The sequence below is a fragment of the Panthera onca genome, chromosome D1 (genome assembly GCF_046562875.1).
Source record: "Panthera onca isolate mPanOnc1 chromosome D1, mPanOnc1 haplotype 2, whole genome shotgun sequence".
Taxonomy (NCBI): Eukaryota; Metazoa; Chordata; class Mammalia; order Carnivora; family Felidae; genus Panthera; species Panthera onca.
Window position 1 is genome coordinate 53,174,190 of NC_138348.1, and position 22,659 is coordinate 53,196,848.

The following is a 22,659-nucleotide window of genomic DNA, read 5'->3' on the forward strand; positions in this document are numbered from 1 at the left end:
ATCTGTACTTAGCAGTGCATGAGTTTCTTAGTGAACAGGAAGTCCTGGGACCATCGAGAACAAAGTGAGGGCACAGGTGCCCCTTGTGTCATCAGTTCATTCTAGTTTTGCTAGACTGTATTAAACACCAAAAATATTTTATTTTATTTTATTTTATTTGTTTAAGTTTATTTATTTATTTTGAAAGAGGGAATGAGAGAGAGAGAGAGAGAGAGACCACATGCACATGAGTGTAAGAGCAGGGCAGGGGCAGAGAGAGAGGGAGAGAAAGAATCCCAAGCAGGCTCTCTGCTGTCAGAGCAGAGCCCGACACAGGGCTCAGTCCCAGGAACTGTGAGTTCATGACCTGAGCTGATATCAAGAGTCAGAGGCCTAACCAACTAAGCCACCCAGGCCCCCCTGTTACACATTAAATATAAATGTTATAAAATTGTATAAGTTTGTTGAAGATGACCGCTCAGCATAATGGCATGTTTGATAGAAAGAAAAATAACATTTATTTATCTGCTATGAGGATTTGTTTTCTCCATACCTTGAAAACAATATGGGTTATTGCTTTCCAATATTCTCAAAAACAAGTGAAAATACTTAGAGTCTATGAATGTACCTGTAGGGTTTTAGTAGCAAAGCACCTCTCAGTAAAAAAATGAAGCCACACTTACCACCCCCAACCTACTAGATGAGAGTCACCAGAGCTGAGGATGGAGGGGAGAGAGAGATAGGACAGAGAGAATGGCAGAGGGGGAGGGGCTTAGGACTTTGGAGATTAAAAACAGATTTGGGGTTGGACAATTTAGAGAGATTAGGGGTCTGGATCAATTAGATTGTGCAGTATTATCCTTGAGCAAAAAGGAAACCATTGGAATCCCAAAACCATGGGGCAGTCCGTGTGCCAGTCTTCCAATAACAGCATCACAGATCAGCACATTGAGAGATGTCTGATCACTTCTGGTGATGGTTCTAGGTACATTGTCGGTGGATAATCCTGAGAGCTGAAGTCTTCTTATGCACTGAGATTCTCCTGAGCCCACCCAGACTTCCCACTGTGGTCACCCACCTTATTCATTAATGTCCCAGCAAAGTCCTAAAGATCCAGAAACACGAATAGTGTAATTACCACTCAAAATTCAGAGGTAGTGGGGAGGGAAAAACCCCAGAACAGATACCTGGTCTCTGAGAGTGTCTGCAGCTCCGATGAACTAGGGAGGACTAAACAATCAGGCATCAGAGTAGCTGATTAAATTCAGCAAGCCAAAATGAAAGTAACAGTGAAGCCTTTAAACATTTACTACAGGGACATGTGGGTGGTTCTGTCAGTTACCACTTCAGCTCAGGTCATGGTCTCACCTTTCATGAGTTCCAGCTCCTAATGGGACATCTCTGCTGTCAGCACAGATCCCACTTCAGATCCTCTGCTCCTCTCTGCCCCTTCCCTGCTCATGCTCTCTCTCTCTCTCTCAAGAATAAACAAAACATTAAAAATAAAAAGGATAAACATTTACTACAGTAGCATGAGGAAGAGGCTGGAACAGGGGAAAGTGCTGTATAAATAACAGAAATGAAACCGGTGAATTGCCAAAGTAGTAATTAGTAATGCACACACCAGAAAATACAGTTTGCAAACCAAGAGCACTCAGCCGAAAACACGGTATGAGGTGTGGGAGTATATAAAGCAGCTCATGTAGTGAGAAGGCAGTGATTGTTTATTCTTCACAATGATTGGTTATAATATTAGACTTTTCTTCAATGTTTATTTTTGAGAGAGAGAGAGAGAGAGAGAGCATGAACAGAGGAGGGGCAAAGAGAGAGGGAGACACCGAATCTGAAGCAGGCTCCAGGCTCTGAGCTGTCAACACAGAGCCCGATGAGGGGCTCCAACTCATGAATCTCGAAATCATGAACTGAGCCTAAGTTGGCTGCTTAAGCAACTGAGCCACCCAGGTGCCCCAATATTAGAATTTTCTTATAAATGATAGGGAATTGGTCAGTGGTTACCTGATATCAACCTTGGGAAACAGTTCAAGTTTTGCTTCTGATTTCCAAAGACACAAGCAAGAAATGACCCAGGTCAAGGTAGCCTTGCAAAATAAGTTAAATTAAACTTTATATATGACTAAACTGGTTTGTCTGCTTAGGAAAAGGCTGAGTGTCTGTTTATTATTGATTTTAACAGTGCCAACTTCCTCATTAGGTCTCCCCCTGTGGAAGAGTGCACAAGCTGAGGGTCAGATAGAGCAGCACAGACCTGGGGGTTGTCTCATTGCCAAGGGAACCCTGAAAAAAAGGTTCCTACAGTTTTGTGAACCCTGGGGTCTGAAGGAGTTTGAGGAAGGAGGGCTAAGAGTGGAAAAGTATTGAGTGTTCAGCCAGAGTACAGTATCTTCCAGGTTTCCAAAAAAGGACACCTCCAAGCAAAGGCTTCCGGGCTAGCAGTATAGGTGTACACCAAAAGCATGGCCTGCCGGGGAGGTGGGGGGCCTGGGTCCTTGACCGCCACTCCCTTCCAAGACTGCCATGCATGGCTGATACCAAGTCTGATGTGGGAGGAGGTTTTTGCCCTGTGACGTCCAGCCTATGAAGTAAAGCTTTTGTCACTGCCAGTAGAGGGGCCTAAGAAATTACACATAGGATTTCAGCCTAGAGCTAAAATCCTCAATTTCATTCCCTGACTTTTCAGGACCTAAGCTGGAAACAGACGACATTATCATGAACTCTAATGGGTGAGACTTTGAGGAGTTATGTCAGAACTGGGTAATGAGTCTGACGCAACAGCAGACCAGGCAATGATCAAGATTATTCTGAGGAGGATGAAACCTGTCTGAAGAACTGAATATAACCATGAGTCTTCAGTTACCAAGTCAGAAAAAGAGGTTCCATACCCAGTAGGGCTTCCTTTAAAAAGCTAGAAAGCTTCCCCCTTAAGTTCCTTTTTATTTTAAATGTTTATTTATTTATTTTGATAGAGACAGAGCACAAGCCAGGGAGGGGCAGAGAGAGAGGGAGAGAGCAAGCTCCACACTGTCAGTGCAGAGGCGGACACGGGGCTTGAACTCACAAACTGTGAGATCATGACCTGTGCCTAAATCAAGAGTTGGATGCTTAACCAACTGCACCACTGAGGTGTGAACCCCCCACACTAAGTTTCTATATGGATCTTATCTTATCTGGTCCAAGACATTGATTCAAGCACAGCACAGGTTTGGCCACAGTACAGCTGAAGGCTACCCTGAAGCTTTCAGAGGAGCTGAGGCAGTGTCAGGATAGTCAGGGTTCACATGCAAGAAGGATAATCCCAGGGGGCAAATGTGGTCTCCCTAAAAACAGGGTTTACAATGTGAGGGCACCCCAAGGGGACAGATACTAATCTGGCTGCAGACTAACAGAGCTCCTGCCCTGGGGTTCCCAGTCCAGACAGAATAATTCACTTTAGTCCTTGGTTTCAGAACTACCACAGATGGTTCGTTTCAGTCTTATTTGTGTGTGATATCAGTTTATCAGCCTGGTGATGTGAATGACATCTCTGTGTGCTCTGTTGGGATCTGGGAACTACGGGATCAGTAGTCAGTCTGGATCCAAAGCACTTACAGCAGCTCAGAAAGGCAACACCCCAAGGTTTTAGTTCAAGAAGAAGGAGAAGCTTCCAGGGCTGGTTCTAAAAGACCTGAAAGACCACTGATGTTTTTCCCTTTCCCCCTTCCCCATGCCTCCCGAGGTACCAGAGTGTTACGATTCTTTTCTGTTTTTTGTTATTCATTTTCCCATGTTGTTATCAGTATGTCTCTTTTACGTTTTTTAATTCTGTATTTTCATCTAAACCTTTTAGTCTGGAAGGACTATATGCAGGAAGGGCGAAAGCATTTCTATAGGAAAACATTTTTGTACAACTTAATCAGAAAGACACATCATGTTGAAGAATTGGTTAGCACAAAAATCTTGGATCTCTCATCCCTTGCTGTGATGTTAATCTCTGATCTATTTGAATCTTTAGAAAGGGGTTGATGGGTGTCTGGATGGCTCAGTCAGTTAAGCTTCTGACTCTTAACTTTGGCTCAGGTCATGGTCTCACAGTTCGTGAGTTTGAGCCTCATGTCAGGCTCTGCTCTCTCTCAAAACAAATAAATTTTAGAAAGGGGTTGAAGGGATTAGAAAGCTTTTGCAAGGTCCTCCACAAATATTGAAATGTCAAAGTTATAAAAGACAGATGTACAATTGAAGGAAGGGAGCAGACATCCTGATCAAACATGAGGCGCAAGTGAGAATTGTCTTTTAGGGCAATCGCTGCTTTGAGAACCCAGATTGTTTGTCTGAGATGTGTGGTCCAGGCTGGGGTTGTCTTATCTCTTCATCAGCTGCAAAATTCCATCCAGTAATTGTTCATTAAAATACTCAGTTTCCTTTGTGGCTTGAGTGTGGCATGAAGCATGAAGAGTCCACCATGTGTCCCATGATTAGGTCCACTGATTTGTAGCTTGGGCTGCTAATCCAGGGCCATTATCAGAGGCAAAGTGCTCAGGAAACCTAACAGGAAACAAATATGGCCTTGTAGGGCCTGGATACCATGGCTTGAGTCAGTGGAATGCATGGGAGTGCTAGGACAAATACAAAGAAAATGTCAACTGTAGACAGGGTTGAGTGAGAGCTCTGATGGGACAAGGGGTTTGATGTTAGGCAGGATGTTCTACCAGCCAAGAATATATTTGGTCCTTGGGCAATTTGGGGATTCTGTCCTTGAGCAGTGATTTTAGCCTTGACCAGAGTCACGGACAAGCTTTTTATACTATTTCAGTATTTGTTGCTGACAGTGGCAGTCTGTGCATGTAGGCTTTTTCTAGATTTTCCAAGGCCATCCTCACCTGAATTCAAGAGAAGATTGGTCACAAACCTGTTTGCTTTGGGGTAGAAGACACTTTAGTCTCCACATTTAGTTGACAATCATGGTCTGCTCATTGATTGTTTCCTTGGCCAAGTGTAGGTCCTCTCTGCTGAGCATCCACATGGATCACAAACACTTATTAGGAGCTAATTTTTCTCCAACTGTTCCATCTCCACAGGGAAACTTGTTTTATATGCCAGGCTCAGGTTCTCTAGCAGGCCAATCAAATAGCCAGGCCATTTACTATTGCCCAGGAATCATGTTGGCTTACAGTCCTCCACATGCCCCACAAAATATCCCTAACATGGCTCGGGGGCAAAGACTAGCAAAGGTGCACACAGACAATTTAACAATATCAATAATACCTTCAGCAGTGGGGGGCATCACAGTAGAAGTTTGTAGGGGCCCAGAGACACCTACCCATTGTCAGGTTTGGGCAAAGGCCTGGGTGCTGACAAAGATTCTCTCCTGAACTGAACTCAGGCCCCTTAGTATCCCATCTAGTAACCTCTGACCCTGTTCCTTGGCTCTAAATCCCCACTTTTTTTATTATACTCAGAGTTGAGCCAATCTCTCTCTCCCACTACAAAACCCCATTGTAGCAGCCCCCCTAGAATAAAGTCCTCCTTACCTTACATCTTTAACAAGTGCCCTGAATAGTTTTTTCTTTAAATGGTGGTGGCTTCAGACCCCAAATCAGAGCATAGTGTCTGTTTTTCCTTCATTTGGTGCCAGGGATTAAGGGATCACAGTAACCAGTGCATGGATGTATAAAATGCCTAAAAAGTGCAATTCTCTTTAATCTTCTCATTGAACTCTAACGTTGGCAAAGAGCATCTGGTCCCTACTAGAGACAGAGGGATCCGCTTAATTCCTAGTCTTGTTTTTTTTTTTTTTTTTTTTTTAACGTTTTATTTATTTTTGAGACAGGGAGAGACAGAGCATGAACAGGGGAGGGTCAGAGAGAGGGAGACACAGAATCTGAAACAGGCTCCAGGCTCTGAACTGTCAGCACAGAGCCCGATGCGGGGCTCGAACTCACAGACGGCGAGATCATGACCTGAGCCGAAGTCGGCCGCTTAACCAACTGAGCCACCCAGGCGCCCCCCTAGTCTTCTTTATATCTGAAAACAGTTTAGGTCGGGCCACTTCCCTGCTCTCATCTGTATGTCAGCTGGCACCTTGAGCATACTCCGGTGAGACCCTAAAGGAGAGAACCCAGAAAAACTTTACCCAGACTCCTGATCCACAGAAACCATGACATAATAATTGTGTGTTCTTTTAAGCCTAAAATTTAAACCTACCACTAAATTTGTGATCATTTGTTACATAGCAGGAGAAAATAAATACAATTTCATATAGTCTATTAAGTTAAAGAGGCTATTACAATTACAGGAGATGATGAGAATGAAGTAATTTTTACAATAATGTAATATTTACTTAACTGGATAGAAAAAAATTTTAAACACTGATTCTTTACTCAAATTATCCTATTTCTTGAAAGCAAAGTTAATTATTTTAAAATGAATGGATGTGCTTTCTTAAAATCATTTATTTCAAGTCAGAAAATAAACCAATAAAAAGCATCAATAGACACACTCTGGGTCAATGCTTATGTGCTAGAAAACAGCAGGTTGTTACAACTAACCTATTATTTAATTTCCACAACATCCCCATCAGGTAAGTTTTATTATTTTTATTTATTTTATACATGAAAAATTGAATCTGATAAAAATTAGTTAATGTGATAAGGGCCACAAAGGGATAATATCATTACACAAAATTTGGTCTGTTTTCAGAGTCCAGCTTTGTAACTGTCCAATTATAGTGTTCACCGTCTACACTAAAAGGTGGGGACATTTTCTTCATGTCATCCGCAGTAGCATGGTGGCCATGAAGCATCTCAGCATAATATTATCTATGACCTACTACTGTCTCATTTGGGCTATATGGATTGAGCATATCAAATTGAATTTCATGGCACCTAAGGTTTGCCCTAAGATGGCCAGGCTCCTCCTGCAGGCAGCATTTCCTGGCTCTCCCTCCTTCCCCATATCCTTGGGAGTCAAGTTGCTGCCTTCTCTGTGGTGTGGTGCAGAGGACAGCACACAGGTGTGGGAGTAGCACACAGCTGGTACTATTCCTGCCTCTCTCACTCATTAACCTTGAAACCTTAGGAAAAAATTCTAACAGCTTACAAACTTCTAGAATTTTTTTCTTCCATTTGTAAACCCTTTTAATCTCCTGATATAAATTTCTTCCTCTTAGGATATTTGTAAAGACTAACCAGAATGATGTTAATATATATTCACGTATTTGTACAAATGGTTACAGGTATATATACCCATAGGTGTACATGCGTGTGTATGCATGTGTGTATATAGACAGATATATAAATATTGATCCAGCGCCAGACACTTTCATTTTCATCCAGCATGGCCAAGGTATGCATCTTTCTCTAAAGTCCTGTGAATCTTGATTCAAATTTTGTACAGTGGCATAGTCTGCTCTATTTTATAATGCATGCTTCTCAACGAGCAATCTGTGTCTTCACTATCCTAGGTAGTTCTATTCTTCATTTCATATTCTGACAAAGAAGAGGAAGAAGAAGAAAAAGAAGCAGAAGAAGGAGGAGGGAGAGGGAGGAAGAGAAAGAGGAGGAGGAAGAAGGAGGGGGGAGGAGATGGGGAGTGGGAAGAGAGGGGAGAGGAGGAGGAGGAGGAGAAGGAGAAGAAGAGTGCATAGGGTGGTAAATGCAGAGGTATACTCAGATGTTTCACCACAAGGACAAGGACTGAACACCAAAAGGCTGTCTTTCATCAGCACAGCTGAGCCTAGACATGACCCTCTCTACACGACACAACATGAAAACTCATATTGTCTGCGGTGGAGTTTTGGAATCTGGGAAAAGAGACTTCAGTGAGCCAATTATCATTTTATTAAAGCAAAACTAAACCAGAACAAAACAAAAAATTGTTCCTCATTAATACAGCTTATATTTTTTCAGCAATAACAAATGTTCACTCTTTCATGTAAGACTCTTAGATAAGTGCTTCACATCTAATAAAATTTGGTTTCTCAAAGTGACCCTAGGAAGTAGGTACAATCTTTAATATGAATTTTTATTTTAGTAAAATGAGACCAAGAGGTGCTAAGTAACTTGTTCAAGTTTATGCAACTTGTAAGTAAAGACATGAGATTTGACCTCAGAAACTCTGAGCACCAAAAATCCACTCTTGGTAAATATTTTATTTGTGCGCTTCTGCTTTAACTCCGTCATATAAAGGGGTGCCATTGTAAAGCAACACACTCTGAAGGATTCACTACCAAATGACAGATTCCTATGCACTGTCCTAAGTCCTATGTATGGGGGTAGAATTGATAAGTTTTCCTTGTTAATTCCATTAAACAGCAGAGGGAATGAGGAAAAGAGATGTCAGATGTGGTACAGCAATACTGGTCTTTCTACAGAAAGGATTACATGTGTTCCCTTTGCAAATAAGCATCCTCTCCTCATGATAAACAAAAATGAATAAGAAAAAAAATATTCTTCCCTAGTGAGAACAAAATATTATGTAGAAAAAGGTTAAAGCTTTCGCTGCATGGCAAAGACATGCAAAAGACTGTTGAGTTGACTTGTGTTCCCCTTAAGTTCATATGTTACAATCCTAACCCCCAATATTTCAGAGTGTGATCTTTTGGAGAGAGGGTCTTTACAGGGGTGATTAAGTCAAATGATGTAATTAGGATGGGCCCTGCTCCAATCTGATTAGTGTCCTTAGAAAGGGGAGATTTAGACACAAAGGCATGCAACAGTAGGAAGGTGATATGAATAGACACAGAGAGAAGACAGCCACCTACAATGCAAGGAACAGACCCTTCCCTCACAGCCCTCAGAAAAAAGCCAACTTTGCTGACACCTTGGTGTTAGACTTCCAGCCTCCACAACTGTGAGACAAGAAATTTCTGTTGTTTAAGCCACCCACTCTGTGGTAATTTGTTACAGCAGTGCTAGCAGACTCTTCCAAAGACATTCTAAAATAAAAGATGGAGAAAAGAAGGAAGAGGTTTCAGAATGGTGCAGATGAGCTCAGGTGTAGGAGATGAGCCCCAAGGACAAGGAGCACTACACAAAAGTGAGGGGGGTGCCAAGAAGGTTCAGGAGCTTGGTGGGCACAAGATGATGGAGCCTGGACAATTCCAAGGATTAAAATATGGGTAAGTAGTCTGAAAAAACTGACATCTAGAAAACTCGTAGATGAGTGACCCATGGTTTGCGATATTGAAAAATGAGACAATGCCTGCTTCATAGTCTAGGAAAACCCCAATTCGGGGAGGGACAGTCATGCAAAGAGTCAAGACCTTGGGATCAAAGGTGGAAGACTCCTCAAAAACCTTATAACCAGATTCATTCTGTAACCCAATAACCCAGTAGCCAAATTGAGGTTTGTATCTGGAGTAAACATCTGGAAGATATACATTCGGGTCAAAAACAAACCCAGAACTCCCTTTTCTCTTGGCGCTTCTTGCTTTACTGTGCACCCCCAGGATCCAGGCAATCTTCTCAGACACATCTACTTCCCAGCAATACTTGCTTTAGGAGAAATGCTGGCAGCCCAAGACATCATAAAGAGAGAAACCACATAGATGTATATTTTGAAGAGAGAAATCTTATATGCCATTTACCTGTCTTTTACCTGTCTTTTATCCACAGAAATGGTAATATTCAAAATAGCATTGACTGGCTTCAGCATCACGTCCACTGTGGGAAAAATGACAGGGTTGGGTGAAGGATACAGAGCAGGTGTGTCTTGTGACATTTGAGGTGGAACATCAGGAACTGACTGGGAGGAACTCATGTTGATGGGTCAGAGATGAGTAGCACACTTAAGAACTGTTGTATGCACGCATGTTTGGGGAGGAGCACATGAAGCTAAGATCATGGGACCTGATAGTAACCACAACTTCTAAAAGGGATCAGAACATGGCAGTTTGAAGAACCTGTAACTCCTTCTTACCCCAGTAGCGTTGAATCTCTGTCAGCTCTGAAATGACAAAAGTTTCAATGATGTTGTTAAAAGCAAAGGGATTAAACCCTGATACTTGGCTTCTCACTAGAATGGAGGCATGAGGCCCTGTGTGGCTATCAACTGGTGAATGAAATGATGAATCAGACACCTTGACCATTCCCCCTTAGATATGATCTCATCTTCCACACAATATATCTATCTCCGCTTGTCAGGCCTACATCCTCTCTTTTATCCTCATCTAGAAACCACATCCTCTTCCCCATTTTGCTCCAATACTACAACAATTTGACACCCACACCCTTTCTCTGACTCTCCTTACCTTTAAACACTTGCAGCGTCCCTTTCAGATCTGGAATTTGGTATGCACTCTTCGGTTTCTTGGAAACAATGTTTGGCCTCTTCAAAATCCAGCTCTCACTCCTAGAGAAGACAAAATTGGTCACCCCACATGTCTGACCTCTGCAAGACCACTGCTTCTCCCACTTTTCACTCCACTGATGTACTTGAATCCTCTCCACTGAAGGACCTGAGGAGGGGAACGGGGAGAGACCTGATGCTGCAACCAGAAAAAATATCTGCTCACATATACCTTTCCATTTGCCCTCTGTGTGATCTTCAGAAGGGGTTTTCACCTCAATGAAGCTCATGTTCTTCCTTCTAAAATGGCGAAACTAACCCCATACTCTCTACCTCTTAAAATAATAAAACTATATAAAATAATGATGCATTTAACAGGTATTTGATGCCTCTAAAAAAAATCAAGTATTTGATACATGAAGAAGTCACTGCCACCCTAGGGGTTCCACCAGGGAGAGGCCAGAGATGTGAGTTCCTAGACAGGTGGTCAGTAAAGAAGCTCCAGAACCTGGCTACAGAGGGATTTAGGTTATCAAGTATGGAGCTCTATGTTAAGAGTCTGAAGGGTCTCCAAAGCCTGGTATCCCAGTACAGATGTCTAGAGAATAACATTTGAGGTTACATTCTCTGGGGAAACATTACACACATGTGGAAAAGGAGAAGTTATGACAACCAAATGAATAGTGGTTTGAATTTCATGTATTTGGGAAGACCTTGAAGCTGCCATGTGGATAGGCCACTTTAGACACAAAAAGGCCACATTTTCTATAAGATACTAAAGTGTGTAAGCAAGTAGAAATTAATTATTGGCACCAGGACCAAAGCCATTGTTCCCCAAGACAGGGGTTGGGTTTTTTTGTTTGTTTTGTTTTTTTGTTTTTTTTTGTTTTTTTCCGAAGCCCCAATGAAACCACTAGAAAGAGCTTGTTTCTTCTATTTTCAGGAAGAAAAATAAATGAAAGGAGCTGCCTTTGTGGAAAACTTGGGGTCTGGAAGATAGAGGATAGGATCCTCCCTGAAATAAGACAGGTACCTATGAAATATGGAAACAAGCTGAAACAGAGACTAAGGTTTGACTAAAATTAGTGAAATCATGCTCTTACTGGCCCTAACTCTGTGACCTCCCACCACCCAAATTCCGTTGAAAACTTTCACCTGTGATCAAAAATTTAAAATGATACAATTTCCCAATTCCCCAGCTCTGTGGGTTTTTTTTAATTTCTTATTCATCCCAAGATAACTCTCATGGCTATAATTCTGTCTTCACATAAAAAAGGACCATACCTGGTCTCCCACACATACCTTCTCATGACATTAATCAAATCCTGGAGAAGAGAGAAAATATGAGTCAAGTACAGGATTGGTATACTTAGAAAATAAAAATGGGTAGTTAAATTTTCATTTTAAGTAAAAATATACTTTAGCTTAAGCAAGACTCCTGCAATATTTAGGATATCCTTCTACTAAAACAATGATTTATAATTTATCTGAAATTCAAATTTAATTATGCATCCTGGATTTGATCTGACAACCCTCCAAGGAGTTATAAGCCCTCCTACCTTAAAAAGTTTTATCCTCCTTAACCCTCTAACATCCCTTGCTAAGGTGTGAAAAAAGAGATGATCAGAATATGGAGGACAGAATATATGATAAGACCCAGATCAACCATCCTGAGGACTCATGTGAGGATGTTAGAAAGATGCTTCCAGTGCTTGGAGATGGGATATATTTAAAAGAAGAGAAGAGGCTTGACATTTTTAAACAAATACGTACATGAGAAGACCTCATTAATTCATTATGCTTTTATATATTCCAGAGACTGATAAAGGTGAAACACATATGTGCCAGACATCATTCCAGGCTCTGGAGAGTCAAAGATGAATAATCAATAATAATAGTTCTCCAAAAGTATACTTTCTTTTGCTGCGGGTACATGCAAACAAACACTTCAAGTGAAATGTTTCTCTGGCTTTCTTTCACTCATTCTATATACCTCCTCTCCGTTACCTATAGGTAATCTCATCAATATTTGAGCATGAAATAAGCCAGAGGAACCAGAACCTGAGAAAGTCTAAAATGTAATTTACTAGTTGCCAACTGTTTATATTCCATTGCCCCAAATGATACCAATACATACTCAGTCACAGTCTTAGAAACTATATCTTACTCTGAATTTCAATATTGTATTGTCAATCCAGTCCATGGTCTCAAAATCTTTTAGCCATCTTTTTATTCCCATCATAGAACAGAAATGTACCAATATATTTGGTTTCCCTCTTTCCAGCCCAACCCCTTTTATACCAATGAAGACCTGGCCTTCAGTTGACTCTACATTTCGGATAAAGTTTTACTCTCTGAATTAGGCTTTTTCTTGTTATTGTATATGACAAAAACCCAAATAAAACTGGTTTAAATTTAAAAGAAAGATGAATAAATTCAGGGGCAGGTGTAAATTTCGTCATAGGTGGTTTTTAAGTGAAAATATTGTCATCAGAATCTGTTATTCTCAAAATTCTAATTCTATTTTCTACTTGCAATATTGACTTTCTTTTTAGGCTCTGGGTGGCATCAACTTGAATCTCCTGGTTTAAATGATAATCCTTTATATACTACCTAGTGAAAAAGAGAATTTCTCTTTCCTAGTCATGACAGTAAGATTCAAAGGCATAAAAATCTTTGACCTGAATTGGGTCAGATGCATATGTCAAAATAATTACTGCATTATTGGTAAACATAAGAATCTGATATTCTGACTTACCTAGAATTTAGAGACACATCCCTAAAGCTACTGATTTTATCAACCCTAACCAACTACATAGACTGGGAGTAAGAATGATTCTTCAAAGAGTAATTCAAGAAGTTCTAGAAAGAAAGAGAAAGAAAGAAAGAAAGAAAGAAAGAAAGAAAGAAAGAAAGAAAGAGGGAGGGAGGTAATTGAATTGAGGTTGGACAAACAAAAGTCCCATACAGTCCATCCCTTCACTGATTGCCATCTCCTCATTCTTTTTACCAAATTATTTCCCCCCAAAATGGCTCAAAATAATACAATGGTTACAATACTATTAAACATAGATGACTTGCATCACATATAAATTATAAATCAAGATGAATTAAAGATCTAGACTTGAGATATAAAACTATATAACTGTTAGAAGAAAACAAAGAGAAAAATATTCACAATATTAGATTTGGTAATGATTTCTTGGATATAACAACAACAACAAAAAGCACAAGGAATAAAAGAAAAACCGCTTAGTTGAACTACACCAAAGTTAAAAATTTCTATGCAGCAAAGAACACTATGAAGAGACAATGCACAAAAAGGTAGATGATATTTGCAAATCATATATCTGATAAGGTATTAGTCACAGAATATACAACAAACTACAACAATGCAACAACAACAAAAAGCCAATTCAAAAAATGGGGAAAAAATGTGAATAGATACTTCTCCAAAGAAAATATACAAATGGACAATAAACCCATGAAAAGATGCACAACATTATTGGTCTATATTAGGGAAATGAAAATCAAAACTACAAATATTGCACAGTCTAGTACTCAACAACAAGAAAATCAAATGTAAATAGAGATTTGTGTTATTTGACCAAACTTAATGAAGAGATGCCTTACAAATGGTAGATCATAGATAAGGGGAGCTTATAAAGAATCTTGTCTTCAAATTTTTTTGCACTGCCTTTTATGAATTGCTAACAATGGCAATTTTCTTTGCCATTCTTTGAATTATCCCTCCAAGCTTTGAAATGATTGAGAGGGGGTATGGAGGGGCCCAAGAGCCTTTCAATGTCACCATAAGGAAGAAAATGAAGGAATCCAGCAGGGAAGGAAATTTACTCTCTGTTTCCCCTAAATCTCATCATGTAAACGCTCCAACCGAAGCCTTACCTGCAGCATGTCTTCTGAGGACCCCCATATCTGATGCTCAATGTGTGAGATGAGTGAGCCCTCTCAAATACTGCCTCTGCCAGTCCAGCTAGTCTCTGGCCTCTACCAAGTTATCCAACACATTTACTTTGTCTTCCTCCAGCTTTTGCAACACTCTCTTCTCCTCGCTGTCCAGGAGGCCTTTCATTTCATTAAACTCTTTCAGAATCCTTTGTCTCTCAGTCTGCATATGATTCTTTGGGGATGGGAAGAGAAAGAGGCAGTCAGTCTGTTTGGCCAAGGGCCTACTTTGTCTGGGCCTGGGAGCCAAGACAAGAATTATCTTCCTCAGGGACTTCTCAATGAGGTAGTGAGAAACTACTGAGAAAGCCATTTCCCCATGACTTTCCTTTGAGTTTCTTCCAAAGGAATATATTAAAGTCTACTTTACCAGGGCCCACCCTCAGACACAATATGACACCTGGATGAGGCTTGGCTTGCAGATATCTGTCCTGGATAATCATGCCACACTGTATAGTAAGCCCTCTTCCACCCACACCTCCTAAATAGGGAACACTGGGCTTTTCTCAATATGTTTTCTGGAAGTATTAGTGCCTCAAACTTGATGATGGATATGGAACATGGGATTCATTAGTCATTTTTACATGGCTTTCTCCTATGCCTTCACCTCCAAATATTTGGTTTTATTTGTGATATGTCTACCCTCTGGAACCCAATTCCAACAGGGGAGGAATGAAATGAGGACTAATCAAATATCTTCTGAACTCATTAATTGTGAGGTAACCAAGAGAAAGGGGCCTCCTTGTGACTGGACTAAGATGCTGCCTTGTTTCCTGCCTCAGAACTCCCTCAGGAAATATTTTCCTGCCTTCCAGGAATCTCTCTCCTCTCTGATGTCAACTTCAAGCTCTTCTACTTTCTGCTGCTCCTTCCTCAGCTTCTTCAGAGTTGCCTGGAGTTTCTCCTATGAGAAAAAGAATCACCAGAGTCAAGTTATGAGCTTTCTTAGCACCTGGATAGAAGGAAGAAATAAGACTCATCACAGAAGAGACTAGGTTATGGAAATGAAACTGATGATTAGAATCTACTATGTAGACAAAAATCTGAAGAGGTTAATGCATTCTTTATCCCTGTGTGCTGCAAGTTATCACCCCTTGATCAAGAGTAACCTGATTCTCTCTTTTCCTAGAGGAAGAAGTGATCCTGCAGCAAGGAAATCCCTTTCCTCTCATTGACAGCATTCTCCACATCCAACCAGCCATGTTCCCCAAAAACCCTTCTGCTCAAAGCGGCTATCAGATTTTATCTTGGGAAGCATTTCTCCATTCATCCAACTTCTCTTTGCTAAGGGTCTCTAATCTAGACTCATTCCTGATCAGATGAAAGAATGCACAGAAATATCCTTTAGAGGGGCGCCTGGGTGGCGCAGTCGGTTAAGCGTCCGACTTCAGCCAGGTCATGATCTCGCGGTCCGTGAGTTCGAGCCCCGCGTCAGGCTCTGGGCTGATGGCTCGGAGCCTGGAGCCTGTTTCCGATTCTGTGTCTCCCTCTCTCTCTGCCCCTCCCGCGTTCATGCTCTGTCTCTCTGTGTCCCAAAAATAAATAAAAAACGTTGAAAAAAAAATTTAAAAAAAAAAAAAAAAAAAAAAAAAAAAGAAATATCCTTTAGGTCTCAGAAGCTGAGAAAAGGGTATGGAAAAGAGATTTCAGAGCTCAGTTTTATGATGGCAAGGGGAGGAAAATAGGCTTAAAAAGTGAAGAATTCATTTCAGGTATCATCCTGCCCCATCTTCTTTCACCCTTGAGCCTACCTGACATTCCTTGACCACCTTCTCTGTGAGGAATATATGATGACCGTGATGCTCCTGAGACACTGCAGTGTACTGGCAACCAGCCTTCCCATACTCCTTACAGAAGACACAGAGTGTTTTTCCATGATTCTCACAGAACTTTTTCTTCTGTGGGCTCCTATTTTCCCTGACTCTCTCCACAATGCCGGCCAGAGGGTGGTTAGGTCAGAGATTCTGAAGCTGATATTTGCACTGGCACACAGGACAGTTGCTCTCCCCTCCTTGGTGAGTCCCTGTTCTTTGCAGTGATGCAATCTCAGCAGAAGGTGTGGCCACAGTCCAGGCTCAGGGGCTCTGTCAGAAGCTCCAGTCAGATGGGGTAGGTCAACTCCCTCTTAAAGTTTACCTGTGCTAGAAAATCCATTGCAGCGCTCCCCTGGCTTCTACCTTTCCTGACAACTGAGGCTCTTCTTGCTCACAGACTCCTGTGGGGCTGGAATGTTGAAGGGGACATGATAAGAAAGGCAGAAATAGAAAGGATACTGATTATGTAGAGATTTGGAATTGGGCAAAACATTAATATTCAATATAGAGAAGAAAATGGACAAGAGAAGTAGGTCAGTAGCAGAATGAAAAGCACTCTTTGTAATAATTTTAAACACGTCACTCTCAGTTTATGTAGCATGATAAATTTCACCCCATCAGGGTAAGCTTGCTAGTTTGTCTTCTTCTACTGGTAGACAGACAAACTGAAGCCCTTCCTACCAAGAACCTTGTGCAACCCATAAGTTTTTCCGGTCTTTACTTGCCCATCCCAAAACACATCCTTCCTGTTAAATACACTAAACCCACTGTGGCCCCTGGGCTTTTGCACTGCTCTTCTCCTGAGTGGAGTGATCCCACTCGTGATATTTACATGACTTTTTTTAAAAAACAATTTTATCAAGTAATATTTCTATCAAATGCATTAATTTCAACAGTACAATGCAATGATTCTAGTAAACTTATGGAACTGGATAACTAACACCACAGTCCAATTCTAGAACATTTCTATCACATGAAAACAAGCCTCGTGCCATTAGTAGTCACCCCATTCTGAACTTGAGCCTTAGGAAATCATCAGTCTTGTGTTTTTATATTTTACAATCTTGTGTATTTATATTATAATGTATAATAAGAGTGGAATTATAATATATGATCTTTTGAGGCTGACTTCTTCACTTAGCATACTGGTTTTGAGCTTCATCCACCCTGCCTTTCTCTCCAGTTCCTCAATGTCAAAAGCACAAAAGTCACTGCTGCCTCAGAAACTTTGCACTTGTTTGTCTCTCTACATAGAATCACTCTCCTCCGACATCAGCATGACTCTTAGTTTTCATTCAGTCTCCTTTTATGCCTTCTCATCAGGACCTGCTTTGTTAACTTCTCTATAGCAAAACTGCTGATACTATCATTTGCTGTACATTTGCTATATTTTTTATTTTTACTACATAATACAAAACATCTTTCTTTAAATATCTGCCCCTTCCTCCTAAAAAGTAACCCATAGATTTTTTTCACTGACGGATCCTCAGTACCTAGAACAGTACATCATACACAAGAACACAATATGTGATAAATATATTAAGTTAGAATCTCCTCATCTCTCCATAGATGATTAGATCTTTCTCATCAACTTTTCAGCTTTTTTTCCTTTTTTTAATGTTTATTTATTTATGTTTATTTATTTTTGAGACAGAGAGAGATAGAGTGCAAGTGGGGGAGGGGCAGAGAGAGAGGGAGACACAGAATCTGAAACAGGCTCCAGGCTCTGAGCTGTCAGCACAGAGCCCGATGCGGGGCTCAAACCCACTAACGTGAGATCATGACCTGAGCCGAAGTCGGACGCTTAACCAACTGAGCCACCCAGGCGCCCCAAATGTTTATTTATTTTTGAAAGAGAGAGAGAAGGAGAGAGAGGAAGAAAGTGCACTAGCAAGTGGGGGAGGGGCAGAGAGAGGAGGACAGGGTTTGAAGCAGGCTCCATGCTGACAGCAGACAGCCTGCTGCGGGGCTCAGACTCATGAACTGTGAGATTATGACTTGAGCCAGTCAGACACTCAACCGACTGAGCCCCCCAGGTACCCCTTAAGCTTTTCTTCCTATCTATTAGTAGTTCTCTAATAACTGAGAAGAATTTATCTGCTAACACACCTGTCCCACATAGAGCCTTCCCCATGCCCTCAAATTCGTTCCCCAGAGACACCTACAGAAACAGCAAGGATCACAATAGGGAGGTAATTTTGTCACTAATGGTTTTATAACCAATTACCATTTACAAGTCACTCTGACCTATTTATTCCTTATATAAGAATCCCTGAGAAATAAGAGTGTACATAGAATCTTTCTTCACATGTGTACATAGAATCACATGGCTTACAGATCATTCTATTTACAGACGTCATTCTATTATAAAAGATAGAGTTGAGTGGACATACAATCCTCAAGATCCTCTTTCAGAATTCTCTCCATTACTGCACAGATGTTAACAAAGACAAACAGAGGGAAAGGCTGTGTGAACTAGACAGCTACACAGTGCTCTGGGGGTATAGGAATAGAGACCTCAAGACCAGATGGGTGGTCTGGGGAGTTTTGTATTTGTAGATGGAATTTCACCTTGACCTGGACATACAACAAGGAAGTCGATGGGCACAGAAAGGAATATGTTTTTAGGGAGGAAAGAACAGGTTCATATACTCCTAGGGTCACACACATGACAGAGACTCAGGAAACATAAATTCCAATGAGGCAACTGTTGGTCATGGGAAAGAAGAATCAATATATAATGAAGGCCATAGATAGAAAGATAAAGTCTGTCCTGTTTCAAACACATTGAGTGCTATTATGGTTTGAATTATATTCCCCCAAAAGATGTCAAAGTCCTAGCCCCCAGTATGTGTAGATGTAACTTTACTTGGAAATAGTGTCTTTGTAGATGATCAAGTTAATGTGAAGTCATTATGACGGGCCTTAATTCAACATGACTGCATCTTCATAAAATGGGGAAATTTGGGGACACAGATGGACATGCACACATAGAGAAGGCCACGTAAAGACAAGAGCTGAGATCAGGGTGGTGCATCTACAGACCAGAGAACACCAAAGATTGCCAGAAAGCTATCAAAAGCAAGCAGAGACATGGAACAGATCCTCTGTCACCACCCATGGAAGGAACCAACCCTGCCAACAAGTTGATCTTGTACTTTTAGCCTCCAGCACTGTGAGAAAATGAATTTCACCTAAGCCAACCATTTGTGGTGCATCTTTTTATGGCAGCCCCAGAAAACTAATATAAGTGCTTATGTTTCCTTATTCATGTGTTTTTCTAATGTGTATTTATTTTGCATGCACTCAAGAGAGAGAGACTGGAAAGGAACGGAGAGAAAGGGAAACAGAGAATCCAAAGCAGGCTCCAGACTCTGAATTGTCAGCACAAAGCCTGACACGGGGCTCAAACCAACGAACTGTGAGATCATGACCTGAGCCAAAATCAGGCGCTTAACTGACTGAGCACTCAGGCGTCCCTATTTCGTGTATTCTTTATTCTATCATTGAAGAAGTGTTACACCATTGAAAGTCTCTCCACCTTAAACAGACAGACAGATACAGAGCCCAAATGTATACTCCCCTTGGAGATGGTACAAATGTGGAGTTTTTACAGTAGGGTAAGGGCCAACTAGATCCTAAGTTTCCTTATCTCCCTACATCCTGATTGTATGGAGGCTTTCTGTGTCTGCACAGATGAGAAAAATGAAAAGTGTCTCCACAATAAGGGAAGAAAGTCCTATGAGGAATGTAGACATCCTTGATCCTGCCCCTGTTCCTGAGTAGAAAAGCCTCCTTCTTCTACCACCCCTTAGAGTCCAGGGTTTAATCTGCCCCACATTAATGACACTGCCCCCAAGAGCTCAAGTTCTGAGGTCAACCTGTTTCAAAGTAGTCATTTTGTCACAGAAGTCCATGTCCATAAGGCTATGGCAGGCTCATCACTGTCTGTCACCATCAGTTCATCAGAAGGTCCTGTAAGCATTCTCTTCAAATTATGTCCCCACCAACTGAGTCTTTTACCTGGATTCCAGAAGTAGCTTCTGCACCAGTCTCCCTGAAACTGTCATCCATCTCAGGCAGTCTGCTCTCATCACTGTTCACATCCCAGCAGGAATGATTTTTTTTTTAAAGCATCCATCAATCTTGCCATTCCTCTGCTCAAACACATGTCATTCAGCTGGAGTCGGTCTTTATCATGGTCGAGTTAGGTTGACGTAACACATCCCTTCCTATGCCTCATCTTCTCAGCCCAGCTCCTACTCCTCCCCAGCCTACACTGGCTGGCTTATATGTGCCTTGCTCACTCTTAGCAAAAATCCATCCTCAATCCATCACTTCCTTGAAAACTCAGCTCAAAATCACCTCTCCACACTGAGACCTAGCCCGAAATCTGTTCTAAATTGCAAATCCTTTTATCAAGGCACAGCGTAGATACCTAGCCCTGTGGTGGGACTTCTTATCTACTAGTGCTCTTGTTTCTTTGTTTTCATATTTTCTCATACCGTGTTACTCTTTTACTGTTTACTTTCTCTCCATTCACCCAGAATATAATTTTTTGGAGATGCTTAATATCTACTGAATGTCAGTAGATGTTAATACGTTTTTTTTTCATCACAGCTATATGCTTTTGCCTTTGTGAATTTAATCAAAAATATTTTTTAAAATTTTAAACCCATTTTCTCCCATCTATTGGACCCTGTGCTAGCCCTCTGAGTAAGCAATTAATATACACCAAATACGAACCTGGTCTAGATGTAAGACATAGAACAATGACTTCTGAAAAGTGATAGGAAAGGAAAGTGCACATCAAAATATTATATAACATAGAGATCAAGGTACAAGGTGTTCAGAGGTGAGATTAAGATGGAGTTCTTTCTGAAAAATTACCAACTCCTTTCCTTACTCTGAGCAGGGACAAAGGAGTTAGGAGTTGAGCTAAAAAGCAATGGAAAAGTGTGTCTAACAGGACAGAGTTCTGTCATGTTTTTTTTTTTTTTTAATTAACAAAAAATTTTTTTGAGAGAGAGAGAGCAAAAAGGGGAGGGGCAAAGAGAGAGGGAGACACAGAATCCAAAGCAGAATCCAGGCTCTGAGCAATCAGCACAGAGCCTGATGCAGATCTTGAACCCATGAACCGTGAGATCATGACCTGAGCTGAAGTCAGATGTGTAACTGACTGAGAACCCAGGTGCCCTAATGGAGGACAAGTTCTAAAGGAGAGGACTCCAGAGAGTCCTGAGGTGAGGGTAAGCTGTCCTCACTCAGAAGAGAACAAATTCCCTGTGGCTGGAGCCCCAGAGACAAGTGACCACACGGGAGCTGTAGAGATGAGCAGCAGATTGATCATCCAGTCTATCTCATCAGCCTGGCCAAAACTCTGGTGATTTATCAGGAATGTTGCAGACAATTTCCCAGAAGTTACAAGGACAAGAAGTATAAAATGATGGGTTTCAAGAGGTCTTATCCCTGGCACAGCCCCTAAGATCCCTTTCTCTCCCACAAGTCTAGATAAGGGTCGTCATCTCTGCCAACTCTCTCCAGGAACTTGGGCTTTTATGAATAGGGAAAACAGGGGTCCATCTCACAGGTTTCTCTGGAGGAAAAGAGGAAGGGATTTTCTGTTTCTGAAAAAAAAAGTTATTCTGGCTCACCTTGACAAAAAAAAGTCAAAACTACAGAATAGAAAGAAGATGAGAGTAATTCAGCCTGGAGAAGTAATGATCTTTCCAAAAATAAAACAAGGTTCTTTGCATTCTCAAGCCTCCCTTCTTTAGTGGTCATGCCTCCCCCACACTCAATGCACCTCTCTTCTGCAGAAAACCTACAAGCTGGCCCTTTGGTGAATTCAGAGCAGCTTCAGAACCACAAATTGAATTCATCCAAACACACTCAATCGATTCCTCCCAAACTTACTGCCCTTTGCCTTCACAGACTGCCCCACACACCTTCAGGCTGAAGTGGAGAAGTCTTGACTCAGCAGAGATCAGATGCAGGTATGGTCAATAATTCACTCACCAAGTCAAAGCACTGGTCTTAGTGAGGGGGCTTCCCTCCAGGTGAGAAATGAAAGTCAAAATCTTAGAAGGGGAAATGAAACAAAGGAAGCAGAACAGAAACTTGTAAGATAGTAACAGTGGGAGGGCACCGTGTGGGATACCAGGGAAGGGTATGTCCTAGGACTTGCACCAGCTAAGCACCCAATCACAACATTCTTATTCCTCCTCCAGCTTATTCCAGCAAGAATATCTGAGTAAGAAAAAAAATGTGAATTACAGTGATATAGCCTGAATATTCAGCATTTCAATTCAATCCTATAATTATTTGTTGAGCTTATCCTATATTCAGGCCCTAAGCAAGTCACAAAGGATAAAATAATGATCCAGAAAGTCTTGGCACCTGAGCTTTTGTAATGCAGAGGGTGATGGGAAAGATAATCAGTTATAAAGCTCTGTAAATATGAGCAGACCTAGTAAGCATTAGCAGCCATTATTGTAAATGACAAAAATAAAATTTAAAAGTTTCTTCAGTGTGCGCCTATGGAAAAAATCTTTCCAAAATATCATTGAAACCATTTTCTGTTTCTTATCCAGGCAGGCCAAAAACAGAAGGCTTCCAG

General features: G+C 41.1%; 1 pseudogene across 1 annotated transcript; it reads right to left on the minus strand.

Annotated features, from left to right (window-relative positions):
* Nucleotides 1–190: 190 nt before the first annotated feature.
* LOC132661360 (E3 ubiquitin-protein ligase TRIM22-like) lies at nucleotides 191–22,378 on the minus strand (annotated as a pseudogene). The gene is made up of 9 exons (XR_013550137.2): nucleotides 21,989–22,378; nucleotides 20,064–20,197; nucleotides 15,978–16,449; nucleotides 15,035–15,130; nucleotides 14,167–14,401; nucleotides 11,563–11,585; nucleotides 10,223–10,323; nucleotides 9,892–9,918; nucleotides 191–9,635 (listed from the first exon to the last, which is right to left on the minus strand). The product of XR_013550137.2 is annotated as an E3 ubiquitin-protein ligase TRIM22-like (transcript).
* Between the last annotated feature and the right edge of the window lie 281 nt (nucleotides 22,379–22,659).